This window comes from Dermochelys coriacea, chromosome 2 (genome assembly GCF_009764565.3).
Source record: "Dermochelys coriacea isolate rDerCor1 chromosome 2, rDerCor1.pri.v4, whole genome shotgun sequence".
Classification (NCBI taxonomy): domain Eukaryota; kingdom Metazoa; phylum Chordata; order Testudines; family Dermochelyidae; genus Dermochelys; species Dermochelys coriacea.
Genome location: NC_050069.1, coordinates 91,737,431 through 91,751,605, shown reverse-complemented (window position 1 = coordinate 91,751,605; position 14,175 = coordinate 91,737,431). Strand labels below are relative to the sequence as shown.

Below are 14,175 nucleotides of genomic sequence, written 5' to 3'. Positions count from 1 at the left end.
GGGAGTTTACTCCAGGTCCTGACTTGGTGATTTGAACACGTACAGTTTGTTTAAAAAAAAAAAGTGAGTACAGCACATATTGCTGATATCTAATGGGCATTTCATATGAATAGTTTTACAGGTCCTGGTCTATCTTTTAGAGCCAAATTCTATATACTCAGCTGGAAAAGAACAGAAAAAAGTGCTTTGGCTTAATTAATTCTGGCAGAGGAATTTTGAAACCCCAAAATTTCCCTCCCTGGAATTTCAGCAAAAAATAGTTAAAGATAATTTCTTCATTTTAAAATCAAAGGGTCTGCTTGTACATTCCAGATCTCCTCCTCTGCATATGGAACGGGAGACTGGTTGCCTTGCAGTGGTGTTCCATAGCCATTTGCTTGGCCCTGTGGTGTGGCTCCAGGATCCATGTTGGGGGAGGAGGTGGGCAGTGGGTAGGTCAGGGCAGGAGTGGGTCAATTAGGTACCATGCCCCTATTTTAGCCCTAAGGAAATGTCACCCAGAAAGGTTATACCGTTCCAGGCTGACTTCAAAATCTGGTGTGATAGAAATCCTTTTGCATGTAGGATGGAAGTAGAGTGGAGGAGGGGGAGTAGGAGGTTGGTTTATCTTAAAAGCAAAGACTTTGTCTAGGTAGCACTTCCCTATGAATCAGTGCTTGACTCAGTACCGTAGCATGGTATTTGAGGGCACTAGAAGATTTGCATTTTGGATAAAATGTAAAACCAAAATCCTCACCTTTAGCACATAAAAACCTTCTGCCAACTTTTATCAAGAACAAGCTATTCTGTTCTATTTAACATTGGTTAGCTAAACACCAAGTTGGGTAATTACTGTTAAGAGCTCCTTCTAAAGATCTACAGAGGGGAAGACATCAGTGTACAACAACAGGTTTCATTAATCCCACAAACCCCAAGAACCATGCTATATATTCTTGAGTACCATCTGTTGGCACCTTATCTATTATTTACATATGCATGCACATCTTATTTATAGAGCACTCTTGTAATGTTTGCATTTGGCCTACCCACTGTAAAGTCCTGTTGTGTAGTTTCTGGTGGTTTATGCTATTCAAGTCCTATCTTAAAGTGCTGTGTAGTGTTGCTTTGGACTGTTAAACAGTGGTCATGTTCCTTCCCAGAGATAGCTGCATTTCAGTGTTAGGCAAATTTATCTCTTTATATTCCTTGTCTATTTTACAGGGCTTTTGTGGCTCTTTATAAAAGTGCATTGAGATACTAGGCTGAGATGCTATAATAGCGTCATGGAGTCAGAGTTTTAGGGCTTCAGGTCCTCTAGTCTGACCTCCGGCAATCTCATGCCACAAGTATCTCCCAGCATCTGCATACTAAGCCCAACAGCCAAAATTAAACTACAGTATTACAGCTCTCAGAAGACTAAACTATCATGTGCCACAGGCAGAGAATAGGAGGAACCAACGAGCAGTGTCTGAGGCCCCTGTAATGGCATTTGAATGGAAATGATTAACTGAAATATACCCAATAATCCTGGCAAGTGACCTGTACCCACATGCTGCAGAAGGAGGAGAAAAACCCCTGAGGTCACTGCCAATCTGACCTGGGGAAAAATTCCTTCCCATCCCCACATATGGTGATCGGTTAGGTACTGAGCATGTGAGCAAGAACCAGGCAGCTAAGCACATGAGGGAGAATGCTCAGTACCCCCTCAAAGTACCAGCCCACTGTGTCCAGTGTCCCCTCTCAAGCATTTTGATGCTTCAGAAGGCGACAACCCCCTCTCTCCCCCTCCCCATCCCCAACCCACAAAACAACCTTTTAGGATAAATTGGGAGGGGGTCCCTACCTGATCCTGGCAGGTGACCAACTGAAGCCCTGAAGCATGACCTTTTAGGAATGAAAGACATAAACTGGAAGTGAGAAGCCAGAGCTGCTGAGCCCTGCCTCCCCCCCACCCCTCACCAATCACAAGCAGCTCCTTCAGACAGTTGCACACATAAATTTGTCCATCTCTATCTTAAACCTAAGTTGTTTGCCTGCACAACTCCTATTAGGAGCCTGTTCTAGAATATCACTTCTCTGATAGTTGGAAACTTCCTTCTAATTTCCAGCCTGAATTTGTTCATGTCCAGTTTATATCCATTTGTTTTTGTGCCAACACTGTCATTTAACTTCAATAGCTCTTCATTCTCCCTTGTATTTACACTCTTGATATGTTTATAGGAAGGAGTCATGTCCCTTCTCAGCCTTCTTTTTTCTAGGCTAAACAAGCTAAGCTCTTCCAGTCACCTCTCCTAAGACAGACCCTCCATTTCCTGACCATTCTAGTAGGTCTTCTCTGCATCTGTTGAGGTTTGAATTCATCTTTGAACAGGGGTGACCAGAATTGTACACAGCATTCCAGATGATCTCTGCCATTGTACAGTGCCTTGTACAGTGGCATTCATACTTCTCTTTCTTTACCGGAAATGCCTCCTCCGATATATCCTAAGATTGCATTTGCCTTTTGGGCAGGTGTATCACATTGGTGGCTCACAGTCCTCTTGTGATTGATCCACATACCCAAGGCTCTCTCTTCTTCTGTTGCTTCCCACTAATGAGCCCACAGCTTGTAGCAGAAATTCTTATGATTAGACCCTAAGTGCATGGCCTTGCACTTTGTACTATTGAATTTTATCCCATTTCTGTCACTCCAGTCTTCCAGATCTTCCTGTATAATATTCTGAACCTCCTGTATATTGATGATGCCTCCCAACTTGGTATCATCAGCAAATTTCATTAGCGCACTCCTACTTTTTGTGCCAAGGAAATTAATTAAAATATTGAATAATATTGGTCCCAAGATGATTTTTGAGGAATTCCACTAGTAACCTTCCTCCAATCCAACAGTGAACTTTTCAGCACAATCTGTTGCCTTCTCCCCTTTAGCCAGCTCAACTTACAATGCTTGTACTGGTCCCCATTTTCTCTAATTTAACTAATAATTTACCTGTGTAGTACTGTGTTGAATGCTTTACTGAAGTCTGAGTATATTGGATCTACTTCATTTCCCATATCTAGTAACACCAGTTATTTCTCAAACACAGAAATCAGATTAGTCTGGCATGTACCATGTATTGGTATTTTTAAATTATATTAGTTTACTGGTTATTTTTGAATATATAACACCCTTACACCCTTATATTATGTAAACTAATATAATTTAAAAATAATAAATATAATTATTTAAAATATAATTTAAAACTAATAAATAAATAATAAATAAATAATGTAGCTCAGTTAAATATTGTTTAATATAGACTAAAGCCATACTATATTAAAATTCGAGGAGTCAAAACCATACCTCAAATATGAACTTGCTAATTTGAATCCCTACGTGTTCAAACCTGTATCTGTAGTATGGCTCCAAAGCAGATCCAAACCAAAGGTCTTGTTTCTGGTTCAAACTGGTGCGAACACCTGTGTGGACAATCTCTTACTTCAGTTTGAGTGGCTTATTTTGGTTCAGCTTAAATTGATTGGGAATTGATTGGGAATCAATTTAAGATAAACTGCAATCAGCCATTCTTTAACCAAAATAAGTGTTCAAACAAAGTTTTGCACTGGTGCAACTAACTCAATTTAAAACTGATTTATGTTAAAGTAGTACAACTTTGCCATGCAGAGAAGACCCTGGTTGTGAGCATGGCCCCCTTTGCTCATCATTACTAATTAAGAAAATGAATCCTTTACCTTATTGTTTGGGTAACATTTTCAGAGTGGACAATGTTCTCTTGCTGTGTAAAAGCCAAAACTTAGAAGCAATGAAAATATATCTAGAAATTGGTTAATAGGTCAAAAGAAGAGTTCATTTTTAATCTGTGGTTGGAGGTCAGCAAGCTACAATTAAAATGTGCGATTTTAGTAATTTAAAATTATTGTGCAGTTTGCATATATTCATTGTCTGGGATCTTCCTTGTCTCTGCAGAGCAGTGAGATTTTACTTGCTCAAAAGAAAGAATGAGGTACACCTGAGTAGCAACTTACCTGTACATTTTGAAGATAAATTTTGAGTCTCAGGTTGACTGTGTGAGATTACTAAAATTGGGTTCTACTTCCTAAATTTTTTTTCTTTTGCTTGATCTGTGGAATCTATCGTGTACCTACTGAATGAAGTTCTAAGTGGTCATGGTGCTCAGCATAGCACTAAGGGACTAGAAATTATTACAGTATCAGGTTTTATTTTTCTTTTGCAGTAGTAACAATTGAATTTCACTCACTCTTAAATGAAGTATAGATGGTGCTTCATTTCTCCACTAGTACCTCAGTACATATTCCTAAGACCTGTATGACCTATGGATCTCCTAGGGTCCTGCACATACAGGGGCCCTGCAACTTCATACCACCTGACCAGCCACATACAGGGGCCTTGCAACTTCATACCACCTGACCAGTAGGGGGAATAGGCAGGTGGTGAGGGAGCTTGACGCTAAACTGCACTTGCATAAGATTGCAGCTAAGGTCCACCTTGTGCTATTTCCCTTTAATTTACAGTGTTTCTGACTTGAGAAAAATCATTCACTGGCTAAGAACATCATCAGGAGGGTCTAGTTACATTGTTCTTTCTGTAAACAACTTGGTTTGGCCATTCTAGCCAAATTATCACTATATCCCAATCTATAAAACACACAATTTAGAAAATGACATGTGCCTAGAAGCAAAACCTCCCTCTTTTAAGGACAGAGCAAGTTTACCTAGATACTTTGCTGAGGCAAGTCAGATGAATTATAATTGACTTCAACTGACACTCTATAACAAGCTGTAGCATTCTATACCTTCAGCCATCTGTGCTGAAGAAAGGTGTGCAATTCTTTCCTTGGAAATATCAGAAATGTGTGATCTCATCCTTATAACTGAATGACCCAAATGATCAGCATAAAGTGGGAGCGAATACATCAATAGGAAATAACTTTTGGGAAGTAAGTTCTTACCCTTATTTTTGATCAAAATAATTACTAGGAGCAATAGTTAATGTAGTAAAAAAGAAATTTAGTTTAAGTATCTCCCCTCTATGCATGAAACTCTCATCTGCATCAGTGAGAACTTTGAATACATTTGGAGGGTGGAATATGGTACTTAAGTCTTCAAGAGGTACAAAATTCTACTTATATTTACAAAATCTGAATCAAAGTTTTACAACTGAGCTTGCTTCTCCCATCAAATTAAGCAGTTGACATATGAAAGATGTCATGAGCACAGTGCAAATATGCTTTAGAACCCATAAAGAGAATCTAATTTTCCCCAAATACTTGATTCTCCGGTGCAAGCCACTATTTTCATTCCAGCAGAAAAAATTACTCTTTAGCAAAATCCACTTTTAACCTCTACTCTTTTATATGGTAAATTTTTAATCTTTTCTGAATCTGCAAAACACAAATGGCCTATGTATGCTGGAAACAATGTGTTGATTATGAAAAGAGTAGTTGGGTGAGGTTAGGCAATGAAGTAACCGAGTCACAGGATGTGCTCTATCTAGTGACCTTTGGGGGATTTTCTTGGGTATTTGAGGAAGAAGTAACCTGTAGAATTTGGGATATAATCTGAAGAGTCATTTAATACAGTTTGGCAAGAAATATTTTAGAGTGGGATGGATAGCCATACATATTATTATTGATAGTTTTATATTCATGAAAGAATTCAGATTATCAGCTGGGTACTTGTTGGGGATATTATAATATAAATGGAGTAAATACATGTAATGATTTGGGCAATTAGATTCCATTATGATAGGCACACTGAAATCTATCGATAGGTCTGATTCTGGAATTACCAATAGAAAAGTATTCATATAAAATTAATGGGCCTGAGTCTCATTCACACTAAAGCCCCTTTATTTCATTCTGGCAACATAAAAGGGTCTTAAAGTAAGTATAATGATAGCCCACTGTAAGTCCCCTTTACGTTCTGAGAATGACATAAGGGGGCCTTAGTATAAATGAAAATACTAGATTCATAGAGTTTAAGGCCCGAAGTGACCATTAGATCATCTGGAATGATGCCTTGTTTACATCACTGGCTATTAAACTTCATCCAGTTATCCCAGTATGGATCCCAATAACTTTTATTTGACTAAAGCTTATCTTCCAGAAAGGCATCCAGTCTTGTGAGATAACTTCAAATCTATTCCTAGTGGCAGATGGATGCTTAATTTCCACTTTTCAGAAAAGGAAACTTCTCTTGTTGTAATGCCAGAAGGGGGGAGGGATAACTCAGTGGTATAAGCATTGGCCTGCTAAACCCACGGTTGTGAGTTCAATCCTTGAGGGGGCCATTTAGGGATCTGGAGCAAAAACTGGGGACTGGTCCTGCTTCGAGTAGGGGGTTGGACTAGGTGATCTCCTGAGGTCCCTTCCAACCCTGATATTCTATGACAGTATAATACAACACGGCAAGTGATAGTATTGGAGAAACTGGTACATCGGTTTTGAACACATCAAAACCTGGCATATTAATATCAACCAGGCTTAATCCATTCATGTTTATAAATTGCTTTGAGATTTTTCTGATGGAAGATCCTATGCAAACTATTAGAATATATTTTGTGTGTGTGTGTATTTTATATTTATATATTTAAAATATAAAATAAATTATATAAGGGACATAAAAGGGGGCTTTAGTGTAAATGATATATATTATATTTTAAATATGTTATCTACACATGTGTATATGTATGTTTCATATCTGAGGAGTATTGGAGCTCAGTAAGAGTTCTTTCATTCTAAAATGCAACATTATGAAGATTAATATCTAATTGCTTTGTATTTGAAGAGAACACTCCTGATGCTTTTTAAAAATGTATGTAGTTGCTTATGAAAAAAGTGTGTGCACATATTACCCATCAGATATGTTGTGGGTAGATCCTTCATTTGTCCTAAGAATCAATAGTGGAATGTTCAAGGAAGCCAAAAAGGATGTTAACAGCAATTTGATTTTTGAAGAATGTTCATGATGTTTGTACTAATTTTGCTTGGGAAATTATTTATCTGTGAGAGGAGGGTGTTATTCTACTTACACTGTATATAGAGAACATTTAGTGATATAGTGAAGTTATTTACACGGGTCATCTAGATATGTTACAGAAAATAATTCAAAGCATAAAATATCCTGCTAATCCTATCAAGATCATTAAAATGCTTCCTGATAGTGAAATTGGGTCAAAGGGCCAGGTCAACTCTAAGGGATACAGGGGTTTGTTTGTAATTGAATCCCCATGTATATACCCATGGCAGCAGTTGTCATCTGAATAGGGTTGAACCACTGGGCAGGGTGGCAATGGCCCAGCTGTGATCTTTCTGTGGGAATCCTGCTGGTGAAGGGGAGCTTTGGAATATGATCGTGAGACCCAAAAGGATAAACCTTGCATTGCCTGTGAACTCCTAAGGGATGAATTGGGGCCCAAAGTTTATTCTGGTGCTCTTTCATGCAAATTTGCCTGGAATAGGACTGCAGCCCAAGACTCAAATGCAGTCCAGAGTGTCAAACACCAAATGAAGCTTTCATCTACCTCCTCCCTGTAATTGCACAAGTTTTTAATGTCTGGTAAATTCAGGCAACAAACAGAAGTTCTGCTATCATGGGAGAAAAATGTATGAAAATTACAATAAAGTGCATTCATTTCTGATAAGAAATTTGTGTAAACTATGTGAAGATTAGATGTGTCCTTCAGCCTCCTGGAAAGTTTCCAGGGCACTTGCAGCCCTCTATTTTAAGGTGCAGAGACACCAGTCTAGAATATTATGCAATCCAACTCTGCGCAGATTCTGTCATTGTCACTTACGTTGAATGCAACCTTACTCCACCATAGCTCTTAGAGAGACTATTGGTAGAGAAAGGCAGGGGTTCTCAACCTTTTTCTTATTGAGGCCCCTCCAACATACTATTAAAAACTCCACAGCCCCCCTGTGCCACAACAACTGTTTTCCTCCATATAAAAGCCAGTGTCGGCATTAGGGGGTAGCAAGCAGGGCAATTGCCCACAGCCCCACAGTTGCTCAGGCTTCAGCTTTGGCTTCAGCCCTTGGTGGCAGGGCTTTGGTTTTCTACCCTGGACTCCGGTGACTCTAATTTTGGCTTTGCTTGACAGACCCCCTGAAACTTGCTTCCAGCCCCCCGGGGGACCTAGGACCCCTGGTCGAGAACTGCTGGAGTAAGGTCCTATTTTATGTGAGTGAGGGGTTTGGAATCTGCCACCTAATTGGTCATGGGCGTGTCTAGAAAATATTGTAATAGCTGTATGAATGACTCATTTAGGTTAATGGAAATTACAAGTTTATCTTTATACCTGTTTATTGAGAGAGATTTGGAAAGACTCAACTCTAAAACTGAGTTTACATATTATAAAAACAGGTTTTGACTTACAGGGATGCTACAAAACCTGTCTTTCCCCCCTACATTTCTAATGACCCTGCCACTTCCTTGGCTCTTCCACAACTGTGGATCCTGTTCCCCACCCCAAATACTTGCAAGGAGAGCCTACAGAGCTCCTGTTCAGATTCCCCACCTCTCCAATGTAGTTGAATTCACCCAGTCGAAAAGGGACTCTGGCGGCTCTGCTCAGCACTGCTGACCAGGCTGCTAAAAGTCCAGTCAGCAGCGCAGCGGGGCTAAGGCAGACTCCCTGTCTGCCCTGGCTCTGTGCAGCTCCCAGAAGCAGCCGGCATGTTCAGCTTCTAGGCGCTGGTGCAGCCCCGGGGGCTCCGTGTATTGCCCCCACCCTGAGCACTGGAACCACAGTCAATGGGAGCTGTGGGAGTGGTGCCTGTGAGCGCAGAGCCCCTGGCACCTCTGCCTAGGAGCTGGACATGCCGGCTGCTTCCGGGAGCCGCCTGATATAAGTGCCACCCAGCCGGAGCCCAACCCCTCTCGCACCCTAATTCTCTCCCAGAGCCTGCACCCCAATCACTTGCCCCAGCTCTGAACCTCCTCCCACACCCAAATTCGCTCCTGGAGCCCATACCCTGTCCTGCACCTCAACCCCCCCCAGCCTAGAGCCCCCTCCTGCACCCCAAACCCAGCATCCCTGGCACCACCCCAGAGCCCACACCCTCTCCTGCACCTCAACCCCAGCCTTGAGCCCCCTCCTGCTCTCTGAACCCCTTGGCCCCAGCAAGGAGCCTCCTCCTGCACTCCCAACCGCTCATCCCCAGATCCACCCCAGAGCCTGCACCCCCAGCCGCAGCCCTCCCGCATCCCAACCCCTGTCCCAGACTGGAGCCCCCTCCCGCACTGTGAACCTATCCTTTCTGTCCCCACCCTGGAGCCTACATCCCCAGCTGAAGCCCTCACCTTCTCCTGCACTTCCAACTCCTGCCCCAGAAAGTGAGTGAGGGTTGGGGAGAGCGAGTGACAGAGGGCAGGAGGATGGCGTGAGCAGGAGGGCAAGGCCTCTGAGAAGGGACAGGGCAAGGGGTTTGGTTTTGTGCAATTAGAAAATTGGCAACCCTATGTAGGGCAGGAAGGGATCTTGAGAGGTCATCTCATCCAGCCCACTGTGCTGAGACAGGACTAAGTATACTTAGACTATGCCTGACACGTTTGTCTAACCTGTTGGAAAAAACCTCCAATGGTGGGGATTCTGCAACTTCTCTTGGAAGCATATGCCAGAGCTTAGCTATCCTTAGAGAGAGAGAAATTTTCCTAAGAACTAATTTGAATTTTCCTTGATGCAGATTAAACCTATTATTTCTTGTCTTACTTTCAGGACATATGGAGAAGAATTGATCACCATTCTCTTTATAACAGCCATTAACATATTTGAAGATTATCAAATCCCCCCTCAGTCATCTTTTCTCAAGCCTAAACAAACCCAGTTTTTTAAAACCTTCACTCATAGGTCAGGTTTTCTAAACTTTTTATAATTTTTGTTGCTCTTCTCTGGACTTTCTCCAGTTCGTCCACATCTTTCTTCAAGTGTGGTGCCTAGAATTGGACACAGATGAGGCCTAACCCATTCTGAGTAGAGCGAGACAATTACTTCCCATGTCTTACAAATGACACTCTATATCCCTGAATAATATTAAGCTTTTTTGCTACTGCATCACATTGTTGGCTCATATTAAATGTGTGGATTCACTATAAGCCCCAGTTCCTTTTCAGGAATACTACTGTCTAGCCAGTTAATCCCCATTTTGTAGAAGTGCATTTGATTTTTTCCTTCCTAAGTGAAGTACTTTGCACTTATCTTTATTGAATTTCATCTTGTTGATTTCAGACACATACTCCAATTTATCAAGGTCATTTTGAATTCTAATCCTGTCCTCCAAAATGCTTGCAACTCCTCCCAGCTTGGAGTCATCTGCAAATTTTATCAGCATGCTCTTCACTGCATTATCCAAGTCATTAATGAAAATGCTGAAAAGTATTGGACTAAGGACATATCTCCCACTAGCTATATCATCTCGGTTTGAGAAAAAACCTTGATAACTACTCTTTGAGTATGGTCTTTTATGCTCTCACTTTATAGAGATTTTATCTAACCACGTTTTCCTAGTTTTCTTATGAAAGTATCATGTGGGACTGTATCAAAAGCCTGGCTAAAATCAAGATATATCTCACACACTGCTTTCCCCTCCTCCATCCACTAGGCCAGGAATCCTATTGGGTGGGGGGGGGGGTGTGGTGGGGGGGTGGGTGAGGGTATGTGTGTGAGAGAGGAAGGAAAGGCCAGGATTCACTCCACATTGAATATGGAGATGTGCCTACCTTTAATGTCTCTTTGTACTATGGTAAACTTGCTTCCTCTCTTTCTCATGAAAAGCATTCTCCTGGCTCATAAATTATTAATATTATAAATGAATTTTCTGTCTGGCAAGCTTCTCCAAACTAAATTATTGTACTTTCACATAACACACCACATCGCATTATCCTGTTTATAATTGAGAAGGCACTTAATGCCTGTATAGTAACTTTGAAACATACTAATATGTTTCTGTTGGTAGTTCTTTTATATCTCTTCATCTTGTTTCCTTTTATTAGCTTCACATACCTTATTCCTGGAGGTCATGAAACCAAAGACAATGAGCTGATGGCAGATTTTATCAGCATGTTTCATGATTTGGCCCAATGGGAGATTTGCCTTCATAAGGAATTCAGAATTTGGCTCTTAATGAACTCTGGGATATAAGGAAAATTCTGGTTTCAGAGTAGCAGCCGTGTTAGTCTGTTTTTATACTGAAGCACAATGAAAAGATTATTGCACTGAATGTGAAAATTCTAATACTAACAGTAGAGAATCTTGATTTTGAGTGAAGCTGTCTTGTGAGAATATTACTTCTGAGAAGGCTGCTTTGTGTTTATGTCAAACTGAAGAAAGGGAATTACAGATATAATCTGAAAGAAGGGACCATGTTAAGGAAAAAATGGTCTCTCAGATCAGTCTGCAGCTCCAATATTCTGTTCAGTTTGTGCTTGGTCTGACCACTAATAAAAATGGGAGTTCTGCACATGTAGGATGAGAATATCAAAATCAAGATGTATCTTGCGGAGAGTAATTTTTGCCCTTATCTGCTAAAGATAGTATTTATGCTTCTTTACAACTATTCCAGTGATTGTGAACAGAAAATAAATTATGGCAACATTAGGGTGTTGTAAAACTGAAGATATTTTCATCAACATTTGATGTCTGTCTAGAATATGATTCGTATAAATTCAGTGTCAGGGAAGGAGACCTTTAAACTCTGCAATATGTAGTAATTGAGTAGTTTTATTTGCCTTATGAAATGAAGAAGAATCCTTGAAGACGAACAACTTTGTTTTTATTTATGTGTTAAAGAGTGACAGTACATTGGAGCGGATGAATTTATTGCTGGTTGTATAAAATCAAATTAAATACTGTTGGAAAAATTGCCCAATTGCTTGGTAATCATAATAATGTAATAAATAATAGAACCCTCCACCAATTTGAGGATTCATGACTTTAGCATCATATGCTCGTAGCTTCTGGCTTCAGACTAGGTGCCCACCTCAGATCTGTGCAGTTAGTCCTTGAGGGCTTTCTCTGTAATCTGAGCAGAGGGGGAAAGTTTACAAGACAGAGTGTGGAGGAATAGGAAGCAGCTAGGCAAGATGGAGTGGGAAGCAAGGGGCATTGCCTTTCCTGAAGACCAGCAGAGAGAGAGAGAGAGAGAGAGAGAGAGAGAGAGAGAGAGAGAGTGTGTGTGTGTGTGTGTGTGTGTGTGTGTAAAGTATGAGGGGTGTTCACACCCCTGTGCAGCCTGGAGAAGCCCTCTTTCACCCAGATTGGATTGGCAACTACTTATTATGGAAGGGATACATTTATCTGATAAATTGGATTGGAAAAGAATTTGAAGGAAATTAAGGGAGCTGAAGAAGGGAGGGGTTGGGGACATCTAGCCTCTTTAACTCTCACATGAGGGGATGGCTGCAGCGTCTCAGCAATGGGATGGCTTGGATCAGGTCTGGGATTATATAGAAATGATCAAGAAAACAACGATGACCCACACTGTAGAGTTTTTTGCTGGGTACTTCCAGCTCTTTTAAGTTAATAAAGTTGTGGCCTAATCTTACCACATCCACTGCATCCTGGAAGGACAGAGGTATGGGGAGAGAGAATGAGAGACTCTGACCGAATACATCCTTGTAGTCACACCCTACTGCAATAATCTGTGTGCAAGGCAAATCTACATTTCAGCATGCATGGTGGCAGGGGGAGAGAGAGAGAGAATGATGGCACTTTCACCTCTAGACTCCATGTCACCTTCTTTACTGATTGAATAACTTTCTTTGAGGGGTACTGGACTATAAAAGAGGGATTGGACTTTAAAAGTGAAGGGGCAAAACACCCCAGGTTGCCTGTGCGTGCATTTGCGCTCTCTCTTTCTCTCTCGCCTAAGATGACAAAGGAACCAGACCTTTGGACTTTGTGGGCAGATTCTGACTTGAGAATTTGGTCAGTAATATTGCTGGGAACCTGTGGTCGGGTTTTTACCTTGAACCAAGTCTATCTTGTTAAGTTTTAGTTACTAGAAAGCATTTTTTCTCTTGTAACCATTTCTGACTTTAGTGCCTTATACTAAAGAGTACAAATCATGCTACATATCAGTTTCCAAACTTTCATTTTATCTTTTTAAATTTTTTTTTAATCTATCAATCTCGTACTTTCACCATATGACCTCAATAATCAAATAGTTTTGGGTCTGTGGACCTGCGTGTTGTACAAGGCAAGAGCCAAGCAGAATACTGACAGCAGTATAACAACTGGTTATCGGGGATATGGCCATTGATGCTGTTTCTACATAAGGCCATACTCCAGTGAGGGTACATGTGGATAGATGGAGATGCATCAGTAATTTTTATGGCAGTGTCTGCCTCTGTTGCCTACAGTGTCTCACATAGCAGTTTCTTTGGTCAAAGAAGATGGTGATGATCCTTTGCTGCCTTTTCTTTATCCATCTTCCATCTATTCCTTCAGAGTAAGAATCCCAAACAAAAACGCAAACTTTTCTAAGTTGAATAAAACCAGGAGAATAACTTTTAAAATGTTTTTAGCATATACTCCAAGAATTCTTTATTACATTTTATATGTGCATGGAAGCAGTAGCTAGACTCAAAACAAAAATTGGGACATGAAGAAGGTTGATCTTGTGGTTAAGGCATTGGATCGGGACTTGGGAGATAAGTGTTCAAGTTCCTAACTCTGCTTCAGACTCCCAGTGTGACCTGAAATAAGTCTGATAATCTCTTTGTGCCTCAGTTCTCCATCTCCAGGGATGATGATCCTTCCTTCATCTGTTTTGTAGATTTCAATCTCTATGGGGCAGGGGCCTACTTACTATGGAACTGTAGAGTGCCTTACAAAACAATGCCCTGATCTCAATTGGCAACCTCTAAATGCCACCAAAATAAAAATAAACACTAAAACAGTAATTAAATAATACCTTATCAAATTTGCAAAACAAGGCACCAAGAAACATAGCATTTAAAAAAATACTCTGTTGGGATGAGGGAAGGAATGAGGATGCCTATTTGTAGTGCCACTCTTCCTTTCTGGATGCATGAGTCATTTTCTACTACTTATAACCATTACAAACAAGTTATGTATAACAACTGATAAGAATACAAGTCTATATTCCAGAGAGAAACCCCAAGATTATTATGAATAAATAAACCAGCTACTCATTAATCTAGGTGTAAGTCCTTTAA

The 14,175-nt window shown here is 40.6% G+C and overlaps 1 protein-coding gene across 1 annotated transcript in view; it reads left to right on the top strand.

Moving 5' to 3' along the window:
• The window catches only part of PIEZO2 (piezo type mechanosensitive ion channel component 2), a 448,530-nt gene that overhangs the window by 129,942 nt on the left and 304,413 nt on the right, over positions 1-14,175 (top strand). The window lies entirely within an intron of this gene.